The sequence below is a fragment of the Eschscholzia californica genome, unplaced genomic scaffold, assembly GCF_041429995.1.
Source record: "Eschscholzia californica isolate CP2 unplaced genomic scaffold, dmEscCali1.0.p SCAF_1, whole genome shotgun sequence".
Classification (NCBI taxonomy): domain Eukaryota; kingdom Viridiplantae; phylum Streptophyta; class Magnoliopsida; order Ranunculales; family Papaveraceae; genus Eschscholzia; species Eschscholzia californica.
In genome coordinates this window covers 80,545,228-80,561,634 of record NW_028238198.1, presented here as the reverse complement: position 1 = coordinate 80,561,634, position 16,407 = coordinate 80,545,228, and the positions used below count along the sequence as shown (strand labels likewise).

At 37.0% G+C, this 16,407-nt stretch overlaps 1 pseudogene; it reads right to left on the bottom strand.

Moving 5' to 3' along the window:
* Nucleotides 1-8,616: 8,616 nt before the first annotated feature.
* Nucleotides 8,617-9,852, bottom strand: LOC147569737 (phospholipase A(1) DAD1, chloroplastic pseudogene; annotated as a pseudogene).
* Nucleotides 9,853-16,407: the final 6,555 nt, after the last annotated feature.

Genomic DNA, 16,407 nt, shown 5'->3' with positions numbered 1-16,407 from the left:
ATCTAGAGTGGAAGACCAAACCTCTTACAACTCCAACCAAGGGTTGTTGGCCAAGGTTAGTGATGTTAGTGTACATAAAACTTAGTTTTAATTGATTTGGACCATATTTTAAAGTTCTTCAGTCAATTTGAATTTGTGTTTAGGGTTTTGGGTGTCTTATTTCTGACACTCTAAATCAGTACATGTTTTCCTGCACTACCTAGTTTTTACAGGTGTATTTTTCACCTCTCTAACTCTAATTCACTTTTAGATTTAGTATTTTGTGTATGAACGTTGAATTTAAAGTTTTTATATTATGTTGAAACTTGAAAACAAGAAGAGTTTTAGCTAGGGACTTGAGATGAGAAAGGAGTATAAGGAGAAACTAGGGTGTCCATGGTAGATTAGCAGGCTGAAAGAGTGAAAGTGCAATTACTCGATTAAAAACTTTGGTGATGCTAATACAGTTGTCAATGGTTTGTTTTGATTTAAATGTTGTTGGAAGTGATCGCCTTGTGGCTTGAGAGATACTTAACTTGGGAGAGACAAAGAGGAGATCTCTCTTCACTTTTTTTTTTTTTTTACTAACTTCAAGGGAAGGGTCTGCCCTCCCGGACCTGGGATCCTGGTTCCACCTCTGCACATGAATTACATGTGAGAGAAACAAAGGGTTCTCTCTCCACGTGACTAAACATGTGAGAGGAGGGAGAAACCATTGTTTCTCTCACATGTGATTCAAGTGGGAGTCCCAAGAGGCGGACTAAGTATACTTTTTGTATTTCCTTCACCTCGCATGCACTAATACTATGGAAATACGGTGCAATTGGGTGTTTTTATATATATATATATATATCACCACTTATTCATTTATGGTGTGTTTGGATGCAGGATTTTTAAGTAAAATTCCTATTAAAAATGATATTTTATAGGAATCAAAATGGCCACCGTTTTGGGGAAAGCAAAAAAGTTTCTGGGAAGACGGCGGAAAACAAAAAAACTCAAACCAAACACACCTTATCTCTCTTCTCCGACCGAACTCTCTCTCCTGCCACCGTCGGCCGGCTCTCTCTCTCTCTCGAAGTTTCGGCGAAGGGAATGGTCCCTTCGCCGGAACTCTTCGTATGGAAAATCCGAGGTTTCCGACGAAAGGGACTCCCCTTCACGCGAACAAAAAAACAGGAAAGAGAGAGGAGATAGAGGAAAGAGAAATAGAACAAAGAGATAGAAGATAAAAGAGAGGGACTCCCCTCTTTCATTCAATCTTTCTCTACTGTTCATTTTCTTTCTCAGTCCCCTCTCTCTCGCGCTTTTTCATTATTTCGTCTCTCTCTCTCGCTCTTTTTCATTATTTCGTCTCTCTCTCTCTCCCCCTCTCTCTATCTCGCAGTCTCTCTCTCACACTATTTCTCTTTCTCTCGCTCTCACACAGTTGCAACGAAGGGAAGTGTTCTCTTCGTAGAAACCACCTTCATCTGAGAAGGAGACCTCGAGGAGTATAAACTCTCCTCGAGAGTTCGTGGCTTGTCGACTATGAATTAATTTGGTGGTTGGTCGACCCCAAAACCCTGGGTTTCTCCTCCTCGAGACCCTTCGTCTGAGACGAAAGGGTTCTGGAGAATAAAACACTCTCCTTCGCCAGAACAATGTAAGTGAGAGAGAAATAGTGAGAGAGAAGAAAAAAGATCGATTCAATGAGAGACAAAGAGGAACAACAAAGAGTGAGATGAGGAATGGCATGAGAAAAATAGAGAGAGGACGAGCTCGGGATCGAGGAAAGATAAGAAGAAAGGAGAGAGAAGACGTGGCAATCATGGTTGGTGGTCAGAATGGTGGTGGTCAGACATATCGGTGGTCGGAAATGTGGTAGTGAAGGTGATGAGTTGTCAAAGATTTGGGAGAAAAGTTCAATCAACGATAAATATGTCCCCTAAGTCAATCTTGATTGACTTATTTTTATGTCTCATAGACTTTTATTTATGTCACAAAACTGCTTCAATTGGGGAATGGAGCTAGGTTTCCAAGTAGCTGAGAGATTAGGGCTTAATAGTTTCGAGATGGAGACGGACTCTTTAGTCCTGGTAAACCTAATAACGGATGGACGAGATGCATCCCCGTGGAGATTGATAAACGATCTGGACCGTCTACGTGGCTATCTAACGGGTAGAGATGTGGTAATCAGGCACTGTCCGAGAGAAGCCAACTTAGCCCCACATGAACTGGCGAAATCTCTTATGAATCCATAACTTTGTCTGTATGTTCTGTTTGACCCTTTTTGGGACTTATAAGCTTGTACTCATTGTATCCTTTGGATATTATCTATGAAATTAGCTTTTCCGTCAAAAAAAAAAAAAACATTAGTTCAACAAAAAAAAGAAACAACATGCATGGAATGTTTGTGCCCGAAAATAATACCCAATCTACCCCAAATTGGTACCCAACCGCAACCAGGCGGTTTGAGAAACATCAAAACTCTGGCTCTGGCTTGGACAAGAATGACATGGAGGTATTTTCTTTAAGAATTTTAGTTTTGTGGGGAGGTTTCCAATCTTATTTGTTCTTATTCCCCCACTCCCTAACAAATAATTTAATGTTGCTACTATATAGACATGAAGCCTGGTTTGATGGCCTCAATATTCCTTCAAATTAATAGAGATGTGAAATGTCTAAATTCCAATTTAATTTTTCATTCTATTTTATATTATAATTAGGCCATCTAATAAAAACTAAATGTGAACCACTTGATATAACTTCACTATACTAAATCCGGATCATGGGAAGGAGGCCTCCACTATTATATATGTATATCTAATCAAATCTTTATCCAGTTTCAAATACAATTAGTTTAAATTTTTGACATATCATTTTGTAATATTTACTGATAAATTTAAGCGATTGTTATTTCGACTTAGAAGTTCATATTTCAACAATAGAAAGTGGAAGAGAAATTCAAAGAGGGGCTTTGTGTGTACCTTTGTGTTTATATGATAGTCATGTCACATTCAATACAAATTGGACAGACATATTTTGGTGATTAGGGTATATACCAATTAAAAAAGAAAAAGGGGGTATATATCAATACCACATGTCCATCTCTATCAGATACCTTTATTCCATACTTCCAGGCTCCAGCTACTGCTTCAATTATGGAAGGGACGAGTCAACGTCTCTAAAAGTGAATGGAATGGTATATTTTGATATTTTTTTATTTTGTTTTTGAAAATTGACTACGATCTGCGATAGTCATTATATTGGTATTGATACATCAAAGATGTGATAAACACGAAATTACCGAATTCAAACTCTTACAAAGAACGAGCATGTAGCCCAACTAAACTATAACTTAAAGCCCAACAACATTATTTATACCTTAATAACTCAAGTTCAATAAACTATGGAAACCACCTCCTCTGATAATCGAACCTGGGACCTCCAGGATTTTGGAGTATATGTCAACACATTGGACCACTTGGGCAACCAATTGTAGACTAGATAAATTTTGATATTGTCATTATGAGGAACGATTGATTTTAGAATTCACTAAAAGACAAGGTTTTTTCAAAGTTTGACTACGGTCGGAGCCGCTTTTGTTTCTAAATGAGGGTGACCAAAAGGGTGACATAATGACATGAAATTCACTAAAAGACAAGGTTTTTCCAAAGTTTGACTACGGTGGGGATTGGGGACCGCTTTTGTTTCTAAATGAAGAAATTTGGACATTTTTATGATCAGCCTCTAAGTCACTCTATCGTTTCTCGTTTTTTGTCAATAATTGACGGGATAGTTTTTTTTTTTGGGAAGACGACTACGATCTACGTACGCCGTAATATTTGGCATTTGATACATCATAGATGTGATAAGCTCGATAACTGCCCACTCAAACATTAACAACACTAGGCCTATACCAACAAAGACAACGACCTGAAGCCCAACAACTTTATTAATACTTACATAATCCCAGTTCAAATAACCAAAGATTCCACCTTCTCTGGGATTTGAAACTGAGACCTCCAGAGATTTCTGGAGTTTATGTCAACACCTTGGAACCACTTGGGCTACCAACTGTTGAAGTAATTGACGGGATAGTTAGTTGTACATCTTCCTTAAAATTCAAATGCCACATGTTCGATTCTACGTTAAATCAATCATTTATTGATTTGTGTTAATAGGATAAAGATAAATTAAGAGTTATTTTCTTGGCCCCTTATTCTATGACCAGTTTCCATATTTCAACCTTATATTTTTCGTAATTTCAAATTGTCCCTCTTTTGTTAACACCGTTAATTAATTTTAGTGTTAAACTTTTCGTTTCCATAATTATCCTTCTTGTAAAAATGATTTTATCAAATTTAGCTCCCTTTTAAATGTGGGTTAATTCCCAAATAATTCAAACTTTTTGTGAATTAACAGTGGGGCTAACACAGAATTAATTCTAAAAAGTTCAAAAACATTAAAGGCACGAGGCACCTCATATCCCTTTCTCCTCTATTTCATCACCTTTCTCTTCTAATTCATCTCTCTCGTCACGTCATCATCTTCTCCCACAAAGGTCGTCGGTCGACCTAATTTACCGGCGTCCTTCAAACTTTATTTTTTTTAATCTTTTCTTTTTCCTTCTTCTTCTTCTTCTTCTTCTTCTTCTTCTTTCTATCTCTCTCTCTCTCACTCTCTCTATCTCTCTCTCTCACTCTCTCTATCTCTCTCTCTTTCTTCTCCCTCTTTTTACTCTCTCTCTCTCTCTCTCTCTCTCTCTCTCTCTCTCTCTCTCTCTTTCTTCTCCATCTGACGCAGCTTGTAATAGATAAGAGATTAAAAACATAGAGAGCGCTCCTCTATTATTGATTAAATCAAACGAAAGATTATTCGATAAACTAAGCTCCTTAACAATGAACATAAAAGGTCTATTTATAGGCTTGAAACCCTAAAATAATATAAGTCTAAAATTACTAAAACTCTAAAATAATTAGAATTTAGGAAACTAGTAAAAACTAGGAAAACAACCAAAATCGGGAAACAACTAGAAACTAGAAAATCTTCCTTAAAACAACTAAAATTCTAAAACTGCTAAAACTAATAAAATATAAAATTCGAAAACTACTAAAAATAGAAAATATTTTTGTAGGTCATCCAATCTCTTACTTGTCACGGTCCCAATTAGCATAAAATCCTAATATTATTTTGTCAGCCGAATCATCCTCCCTGGGTTGGACAGAATTCGACCTCGAATTTGAATCACCGTCATCTGAATTATCTTCAGAATATGGTAATAGGTGCTTGACATTAAAAACATCCGAGGAGCGCACTTGACTTGGTAATTTCAGACGATAAACATTCGGATTAATCTTTTCAAGTATCTGATCTAGTGGTCCGATTTTTGTTGTTGATAACTTGTTATATTCGGCCACTGGGAATTTATCTTTGGTTAAAACGACCCAACCATTCTCGCCGTCCTTATACTCCATGCGTTCCTCTAGACTCATCCTATAATGAACTTTATTCGGTAAAGTCGCACTTGGAACTCGATTCATTTGATGTTGAACATCCTTCAATGATGGTAAATCGTCAAATAGATTTGTAGGAAAACATTCGCAATTGTTCTAATGTTGGGCGAACAGAATATGGAATCACGTCATCCACAATACTACTTTCCTTACCAATCATCATATATTCAACATCAGTTTGTTCAACTTCCTCAATGAACAACCTACGAGATAACAATTTTGAAGTGTCACCTTTGTTAGTTGTAGGAGTAGTCTCTCTACTAGGTAGCAAAATAATTTTCTTCTTGTCGAATTGAAAACTAAAGGTGTTCTTTCCTTGCTTCACGTGTTGCAAATTTTGATACATTAACTTGGTGTAGTTATGTCGAAGAAAAGTTGCATGCATATATTTCTTCATCTTCTCCCACGAAGTGACCTTTGATTTCCCTATTCTGGACCTCATCAACTTGTGTTGCTGCCACCAAGCAGCAACCCTGTCACGAAGTCTAGTAGCCACAAGAGGAACTCGTCTATCTTGAGGTATCCCCTTAAACTCTAGAATATCGTCAACCGCAGTTAGCCAGTCGAGAAATTCTTCAGGTTGACCACACCCTCTGAATTCTACTTTAGCTCCATATGTCTAACATAGCACATCAAGGTCTGGCATGTTGAATAGCTGAATCCTCCTTACGGAATAAGATAACACGTAGCACGCCCTGACGCGGCATGACCATGTTTGTTTTGGTTCTTTCTTCCCCGAACGTCCCTTGCAAAAGGATTATCAGAATCATCTTCAGTAGATTTCATCATCCCTTATCGAGTGACGATTTGGTGAAGGCGGTTTCCATTAATGAACAATCAAGGCATCTAACTGATGCGTTAATCCTTCCATCATTCGAGTCATCTGTTGCCATGCGTCAACACCGTCTTATCGTTGATCCATAGCTTGAATTAATGCTCTTTTGTTAACAACATCCATGGGATTCTCCCTGCCTTTCACATGTTGTCTTCTCGATGACATTGTTAAAGATCGACGCAAGCTCTGATACCAATTGATGCAGCGTGTAATAGACAAGAGATTAAAAATACTCCTCTATGATTGAGTAAATCAAACAAAATTTTATTCAATAAACTAAGCTCCCTTAACAATAAACATAAAAGGCCTATTTACAGGCTTGAAACCCTAAAATAATAGAAGTCTAAACTTACTAAAACTCTAAAATAACTAAAATTTAGAAAACTGGTAAAAACTAGGAAAACAACCAACACTGGAAAATTGTTAAAAACTAGAATCTTCCCTAAAGCAACTAAAATTCTGAAACCGCTAAAACTAAGAAAATATAAAATTCGGAAACTACTAAAAATATAAAATCTTCCTGTAGGTCATCCAATCCCTGACTTGTCACCGTCCCACTTAGCATAAAACTCTAATGCTATTTTGTCAGATGCATCACCTTCTCTCTCTCTCTAAAGATATAAAGAGAGAGTAGAAAGAGAGATGAAGAAAAAAGAAGATATAAAAAAAAATTAAGTGAAGGTCACCTATAAATTTGACCAGCAGACGACCTTCGCCAAAGAAGATGATGAAGTGGTGAGAGATGATGTGGAGAGAGATGATGAAATGGAGAAGAGATGAGGTGTCTTTGATGTGTTTAATTTATTTTTAAATGAATTCCTTTTTGACCCCCTAGTTTGTTTTAAAAAAGTTAAATTTTTTGGGAATCAACCCAGATTCAAAAGGGGGGCAAGTTTGAATTTACAAATCATTTTTTTAAGAAGGGCAATTATGAAAACAGAAAGTAGTCATCAAAATTAACTGACAGTGTTAACAAACAGGGTCAATTTTGAGTTTACGGAAAAACATGAGGCCAAAAAAGAAACTGGTCACAAAATAGGGACCAAAAAGAAAATTACTCATAAAATAAATGTATAAATTATAGTACCACTTCAGTTTATGTATTTATTTGTAATATATCAATGACATGTCACATGTTAAACGAAATTGGGAACGCAAATCCAATAGGAACTGTTCGTATGTCCGAAACAGTAAACAACTTATCTTCACCGTCGATCACCCATTTCATTCTATTGATGACGGTCTCGGCTCTCCGCATCTCCTATATATTTAATGCAACAGCAATTATTGGGAAAATGAGATCGACCCCAATCTATTTTTTATTTTATTTTTGCGTTTGAATATTCTTTTTCTAAGTCTTTCTCTAGTCCTTTTCCTAAGGTTTTGTTTTTCAACTTTTTAAAATTCTCTTTCTTGAGAATTGGATCGTCTTTTTTAAGTTTTTTTTTTTCATTTTTTCTGAAGAAAGATGGTACAATTCTCCAGAAAGAGAATTTTATACTCCAGTCATTTTTTTAGAAGCAATTAAAATTTTGCACACGTACATCACGCACGTTTAAATTTGAATTGGGGATCACTCTTTAGAACCTACATTAGAATAAAAAATTTAAGAGCTTCTAAATTTTTTCAAGATTCCCAAACTAAGAGACAACCTTATCACATTAAATTTGCTCTAAGCAAAATACAGTTGTTGATGTTCAAAATGTGAGACTACGTTAAATCGGTTGCTTTTCCTATATCATTTATTTCATCTGCTAATATATAGTAGTTGCATTTGCAACCCTACAAGTAGGGCGTGCCAAATTGTTGTAGGCACCTGGCCAAACTATTGTAGGCAGCCGGTCAAAACACAAGCCACAAAGTGTGAGATGTCCCATGTGCAATTCGAGTGCTTACAACACTTAGGCACGGGGGCCTTTAGCCCCTCCCATCTCTTATATATAAGAGCTACAAAGGAGATTCAAATCCCACAACACATCCTCTGTTTCACAAGACTTCCTTGCTCAGAATCTTAGACACAAGATCCATTATTGTACCTAAATACACTTGACAACCAATTATATGTCATATGCCTAGTTTAAGATACAGGCATTTGTTTGGGAGCCACCACAGGGCACAAACATGGATGTGGCTAGACCCGCCCAATAGGAACCGGCTACAACAACAACACCAACAAAACAACGTATAGTCTGCGGTTGGTCCCAACTTCGGGATCATTAAGCATTTCTACAAGAACGTAGAGTCTGTGGTAGGTTCTATTTTTTGTGTCATTTAGCGTCTCTCTTATTTGTATGAAAGACTATATTATTTTTCCAATGTCACAGAGAACATACGCTCTGTCGTTAATCTAAATGGTCAGGTGGATGTTTGAAACCCATTAATCAGGTGAAGATATGTATTCAGTTCATGACATGTGACGACATTGTTGTTTTCTCCCTGTATGATTGGTGAATTATTACTGCATAGACGAAGTTCATGTCCCACATTCGCGTAATTCCATCCAGTCTTTTCAACTACAAGTTTTTGAAGCCACTTGAAGAGTGCATGTGGACTTTCTATGTGGATATTGTCCGCATCACTTGCCAAATCATCATTGTTGTTGATGACAAAACCAGGTACTTTTGTTATGATATCGGCAGAATTGACAATACGAAGTATTTTAATTTCATATTTTTCAACTTCACATTTGAAAATCTGGTTACCTATACGTGGCCCACCAAACGAGATAACAGAAATAAATAATGATTGACTAAATGTTTCTTTAAGGTCGTAAGCTGTTAATGTAGCCAGAGCTGCACCAAGACTATGCCCAGTTATTGTTATACTCAACGGCCGATCATTATACAATTGTAAAAAATTTGAGATTTCCTCCCTCACTTCTTCTTGAAGACTCCGACAATTATCAACAAAAGAAGTGTATAAACTAAAAAAACCACTATGAACCATAGGCCCATGAAGGTAAGGTCGAGATATATCTGACTTCGCATTCGGAAGCTGGGTCAAGGTGGATCGTAAATTTTCAACCCATTCTAAACAAGTAGTTGTGCCTCTGTAGGCAATAACTATATCACGGCGACCCAGTCTAGCAATTTCTTCTTCATCTTGACAAACGGCAATATATCCGATCCAACTCGAACGCTTCGAAACCCAAGTCGGAAACTTATCAACCCAACTCGGTAACTCAATACCAGAAGTTGCATGTAAGTTTTTAGTAAGACGATAACCAGTTTTCGGGAACCCAGAAAGGTTAAGTAGAGAATCTTTAGGGTAAATACAATGACCATAATGTGGAGAAGAAGGGTCAAATTCGAAAGAAGTATAAGTAGCTTCTACAAACTTCCCATATCGAAGAATTTCATGATGTAATTTGTTGTCGAGTGGGTCTAGAAGGCCTTCCCAATTATTAGACCCATGGAATTCTCTCCATCTCTTCCCTAGTTTGAGTTGTTTAGTTTGAGGTTCTATATTGGAGTGGGTGGTACATTTTCTTGTTTGAGTAGGAAAAGAGAGAGACCTAGTTTTACATAAAGCTAGTCTCATTTTCATATACTAGAAATGAGGATATATAGAGATGAGAGAGAGGAGCTTGGTTTGGAGGGGAATGGGCATGGGAACTTATAGGAGAGGAAAGAGGGATAAAGGAGAGAGAGGTAAGGAAGTGATGTTAGGTTAGGTATTATTATACGCATAAGTACGGTTGAATGAGACTCGAAGGGAGAAGATGGGTCGGGGGTGAGGGAGCACGTCATAACTAGAAAAACAGTCTCCCATGACAAAAAAAAAAAAAAATCCCAAATCTCCTTTTGGGGATTCTTGTAATCCACTCCGACATAAAGTTCTTGTTATGTGGAAGTAGTCCGAAGTACTAGATCCGAGTCACATCATGCGGGACCTGTTAATCACAAGCAATCAGTGGCATATTATACCTGGCCGAAAATAAAAGGGTTATTTCCCTAATGGCCCCCTACTTTGTGACCAGCTTCCCGCCTGGCCCCCTTACTTTACGAGAAATACCCATATGGCCCCCTAAAACCGTTAACTTTAACTTTCCGTCACTCTCTCTCCTCCATCTCATTTTCTCTCTCTGCCATGTCACGCCACCTCATCTATTAGGCCACCTCATCACCTTCTCCGGCAGAGGTCGCCGGCCGACCAAATTTCCGGCCGGCGACCTTCAAACTAAAAAAAAATAATTTTTTTTTTTTTATCTCTCTCCTGTTTTCTCTCTCCTATTTTCTCTCTCTTCTTCTTCTTCCTCTCTCTCTCTCTAAAATGGCCGGCGAAGGGGGGAACCCTTCGCCGGCCGTCGGTCCGGGAATTCCCAGATCTGAAGGTCTGGGGAAACCAGACCTTCGTCGGTCTGGGTTTTTCCCAGACCTCGTCGGTCTGGTTTCCCAGACAGACGGCCGGCGAAGGGTTCCCCCCTTCGCCGGCCATTTTAGAGAGAGAGAGAGATAGAGGAAGAAGAAGAAGAGAGAAATAGGAGAGAGAAAACAGGAGAGAGATAAAAAAAAAATTTATTTATTTTTGTTTGAAGGTCGCCGGCCGGAAATTTGGCCGGCCGGCGACCTCTGCCGGAGAAGGTGATGAGGTGGCCTAATAGATGAGGTGGCGTGACATGGCAGAGAGAGAAAAAGAGATGGAGGAGAGAGAGTGACGGAAAGTTAAAGTTAACGGTTTTAGGGGGCCATATGGGTATTTCTCGTAAAGTAGGGGGCCAGGCGGGAAGCTGGTCACAAAGTAGGGGGCCATTAGGGAAATAACCCAAAATAAAAAGGTTTATGACAATCATGCGCCTTTCCGACCCAATATCGCATTCATATTTACTTTTTTTTCTTTGAAACAAGCGAAACCATATTTCATTCATAAGTGATACAATCACAAAGTTACATGGATGATAGTTGTTATTCTTTTGAGAACTACATGAGAGTTACATAAGATAAGTTTGTAAAACTTTCGAATGTAAAATGTCTCATGAAGGGGAAAAAATTGACCAGACAGAGACTAAAAAAAACCCTAAAAGTCGACAAAAGAGATCCTAAAGATCGAGAATTAAAGACTCTAAAGGTCAACAACATAGAATAATATTATACAAATAAAATGGAAAATTAGAAGTAGTAAGATGATACAAGTATCAAAACCAATCCGATGAAGAAATTACTTAGTCAATTCCCTTCGTTTGATTTTCTTCTTTTAACCTAGATCTTCGGTGATGTTTATGTACGAACTATATCCGAAGTCCATCTTCTCCTCTCCACGAATCACAACCATGAAAAGATCGACTTTGAAACCTTCAAAACCGTCTCTAAATCCGTTTTTAGAGTGATAAGGTCTCATCAAAACCGTCTTTGAATCTTCATCAAAACCGTCTTTGTGTCGTGACAAAACCACCTGACAATAGAATTGTTGTTACTGAAGTCTTCATCTCCCTCGCTTCTTCCTGTCTGACTACTACTTAATTTTCTTATTATAGATCTAAGAGTAAAACAAACTAAAAAAAAACTAAATAAAGAACTTTTCAAGAGTACAAAGTTTTAGGTATTTCTTCCGATCCCTGTTCAGTTTTAATGTTTTTTCATTTTCTTCTTCCTCCGTCTTCCCTTACCACCAATCCACCACCATCAATTCTGGCGACACCTCCAAGATTTACTTCGAACGTTATCTTTTCCTCTCCTTCTCTCTGTCTCTCCTTCTCCCTCCTTCTCTCCCCCTTTCCTCTTTTTCTACACTCTTAAATGTTATGGCCGAAGGAAACCCATTCGTTTGAACCCTCGTCTGAGAAATCAAATGAGGTTGTCTGATAGAATCAGATTGTCTCGCCTAGATCTGGACTCTGGATCCAGAAGAATTTCGTCTAGAAAATCAGACGAGGGGTTCCGGCGAAGAATGGACCATTCCCTTCGTGGGAACTTAGAGAGAGAAAGATGGAGAAAGGGTGAGGGAAAGAGGAGAGGAATAAGAGAGAACATAGAGAGAGAGAGAGATAAGAGGTAGAGAAGATGAGAAGAGAATGAAGTCGTTGGACGTCACCGACCATCTCCTGTCGGCGACTTTCTGTCGGTTAGTTGAAGGTTGTGTTTGGCAAATGTTTTTTGGGGGTTTCACCTTTTTCCCCAGAAATTTTTATTGTTTCTCCAAAACACCGACCTTTACTTCACTCTGTTATTGGTCGTGGGTCGGCTCTGCTCTGTTTGACGCCCAAAAAATTGTTATTTTCTTCTTTAAGCTCGTACAATCTAATTTTGGAATTTTCGGTAGAGAAATGTGCTTTCAACTTTTTGTTTAATGACCACCGAAGGTACCTAATGGCTCAACAGGATCTGTAAAAAAGATCATGCGAAATGATATAACTAAGTTTACATATGGTTTAACTGGCCTGCCACGTACAATCACGAGCATGGATTAACGTCAAGTCGATCTTTCTTTTCCCATTCTTCTATAGTTATATACAATCTGCACTCTCATACCTAATATCTAAAAATAACACCAAAGTCTTAAATTAGGTTAGTCCTAGTCTTGTTGGAATGTGTTAAAGTTGGTGGTTTTCTAACTCCAAACAAATTGCAAATGTGTGACAGAAACCATTTGTCGTGTGATCTATTCTAGGTCGTTCCCTCACGTTTGGCGTTCCTTTTGAGTTTATCGCGTGTCTTTTTCTTGGGGATATAAAACACTAGTTGTTTTGTTAAACGAATTACACAATCTTTTTAATTAATAATAAAACGATACCTAATCAAGTATAGCTATTTTGTTTAATCGTTAACAATTTATTTACTGCAATTAAGTGTAAATTCGGGCGAAACACAGCAAACAGTTGACAAATGAAAATTTTGAATTTTGCCATATGCGGATACCAACAATACGCCCAAAGAATTATGAGATATATTACCTACAATTATAGGTCTATAATTTGTGTTTCCTATTTTTTTCTTAATAGATAAGCAAATGAAGTCCTATAGCACAATTTATTTCTCTCACATTTTATCTACTATTGTAGATCAATCCATTTCAACAACATCTAAGTACAATGAGGAGCATGAACTTGAGTTATTCATCCTGTCTAGTCCATAGGTTATAACTTTTCAATTTAAGTAGTAATATATTGTCACATAGAAGACATTTGGTTGAATTTATTAATTTTTTGACATATCTTTTGTTAGAATCCATTCATAACTAATTCGAAAATGTGGCATAAATATAATTCAGTTACACATTATACTTTTCTTGTTTGTAATTTTTTTTGTTCCCATGGTTCGGTTCGAGTGTTCACTTTCCCTGGTTTACTCATTAGGAACCGAGTTTCATTTCTAAGTCGAAAAAATTGTTTGACTATTTTATGAGTTGTCATTCGATCTGTTTCGTCAAACAAAAGTTCTGTTTGTAATCAGACTAGAATAGTCATTCGAAAAGGTTCGTTCGAAAAGAACTGAGATAGACATAATGTGGATCAAGTCGATGGATAATAAATTATTTTCCTTAAGATATTTTACACCCCTGAACAGTAATAACAGTTGGGAGAATGTCTCCAAGGATTCAACAACTTCCTTTAAGGTTTGTGATGGTACTTCAAGGTTTTGAAAGCGTGTGAACTTTTATAAGCAATATGAACTCTCTGACTTGACCTTTCGCGTCATGACTTGATTTCTTGATAACTCTTTACTTTTGACTTGGTTTTGATATAACTCATGACTTGTACCTTGATTTTGAGATAAATCCTGACTTCGATTTTGTCTTCTTAGCATAACCGCTCCGGACTCCAAATTCTAGATTTGATTCAATACTCTTAATCCTAGAATCTAGATACACTAGAAATCTCTTCTATCTAGATATACAAGGATGCTTTAGGTTTTGTATTCTATACATACTAGAGTGTTTCCTATTCCATGCTATTGACATTGTCTTCTTAATTAAGGTATATATTCCAGATGTACTTCGAATGCTTGATGGATGCAGAAGAGAAAGTGAGACTGAACGGAATCTCATCGATATTGCTACCGAGGTGCTATTCTAGACACATTAAAATGATCCTGGCTTTTTTCCTTAGATTTGTAAGAGTGTATAGCTCTCAGTGCTGAAAGCACAGAAGAAAAGCCTATGTTTCGCGAGGAAGCATGACAATTGGGTTGAGATAATCTTCACCCGCAACTAGGCCATTAGGTCTAAAGAAAAGAACGTCGTCCGTTAGATCTAGAGATGATACCAAACTTATACCTAAGAGGAAGGATCTCTGGATGTTGGATGGACGCGATCAGGCCCTTCCAGGAGGTTGCCCGAAGCACACCAACCAAAGAACGCCCACCGTTTGATCTTAGTAGGCGGAACCAACATGGAGCGTAAGATCTTGGCATTTTTCTCCTTGCAAAAAGATCCATATATTAACTGGTCCAATTTGTTGTTTGGTCCTAACATTAACCAAATTTGGTTTAAACTTAAAACTTGAATATCTCACTCATCTGGAGTTGGATTTGGGTGATTCAGGACTCTAAACTCAAGAGCTCGACAAGAAGAATCTAAAGTCGTGCTCCATTTCTGAATTTGAGGAGCCGAACCGAGTCAAAATTGCCTCTTATTCCAACAGATTACGGAGCCCGACCACATATTCTAATTTCTATGATGACACGGATCATGCATGAGAGTCGATCTCACATGAAAAACAAATTTCTCTCTCTCTCTCTCTGTTTTCTTCTCTAATTTCTCATTTTGTCGAGAACAAGATATTTATATACAACTTCATTACCTATTAATTCTATATGTGAACTATAAAATATAATCCCTAATTTTTATGACAAGTAAAAAAAAAGTCCATGTGCCACAACATGGCAATCATCATCTGTTCAGAAGTTAAATGAATGGTTCAATTTCACTTGAAAATGAAAGATTATGACTGTGAAATTAGTCATTAAATATGGGTTGAATTAGAAATAAAATAATCTAACCAATTCTAAAGGGTTTGTCTCTTTTACTATAATATTTTAGGGCATGCAGTACAAACAAAGTCACCTTTTGTGAGATAATCTTCTCATGGATATGTTTTTGCTCGTTCAAGAATCAACTCTCATGCAGTTCAAAAAAAAAAAATCAACTCTCGTTCAAGGATTAGACATGAAGAATTCCATCAGTAATCAAGGACTAGGCCTTTTCAAATCTTTCTTTTCTTTGTGGGTGTTTCTTCTTCTTTTAGGAATTTTGTTAATTCTTATTGAATTTCAAATATATTTTAGGGGAGATGTTAGAGTGACTTTAGAGGATGCCATAATGACGTGGAATTCACTAAAAAACAAGGTTTTTTCAAAGTTTGACTACAGTGGAGACCGCTTTTGTTTCCAAATGAAGAAATATGTCATCCTCTAAGTAGCAAATTCTAAGTCACTTTATCATTTCCCTTTAAAGGTAAAAGTAGGCAAATAAAATAATTTAGGTCTCAAATGAAAATTTACACATATGTCGGGGCCAAAAAGAACAGTAAGGTCTCAATGAGAGCCAAAATGACTAATTAAACACAAATTAAGGAAGTAATAATTCAACAAAAGAAGATATATACAACTCAGATGGCTTAGCCATGAGAATTTTATTCTTATATCATTCACAAGATTCGTCATTCTCTTTCTTTTTACTCTCCCCGTATTTTCCTTTTCTTTGATTTTGGACATCTCATTTACAAATCGAGATCTAGAGAGAAATAGAGGCGACCAGACTTCCACAGTCTAAAGAAATTTTTTTTTTCTGTTGTTTAATCGACACTAAAAATTCAATATAATCTATAACTGGTCGAGAAAAAAATTAACATTCTACCTCATAAAAGAACGACTAAATTATTGAACCAAAAGTTTGTTTTCCTTTTTTACTTTTTCCCCCTATATACACTCCAGATCCGCCACTAAATGCGAATCCCATAGATCACATTACACAAATTTTTGTAATTACCATTCCATTTTCCAACGTCAAACATGACATAAAAAAGTAAGCAATAAAAATAGAAGGACCCTCTACACTACTGCTAAGGCCATGTCTGACACACAAAATAAAATGTGATTATAAAAAATCGCATTTCACAATGGTACATTGTATAATAGAATAGATTAGGAATCACGTTTC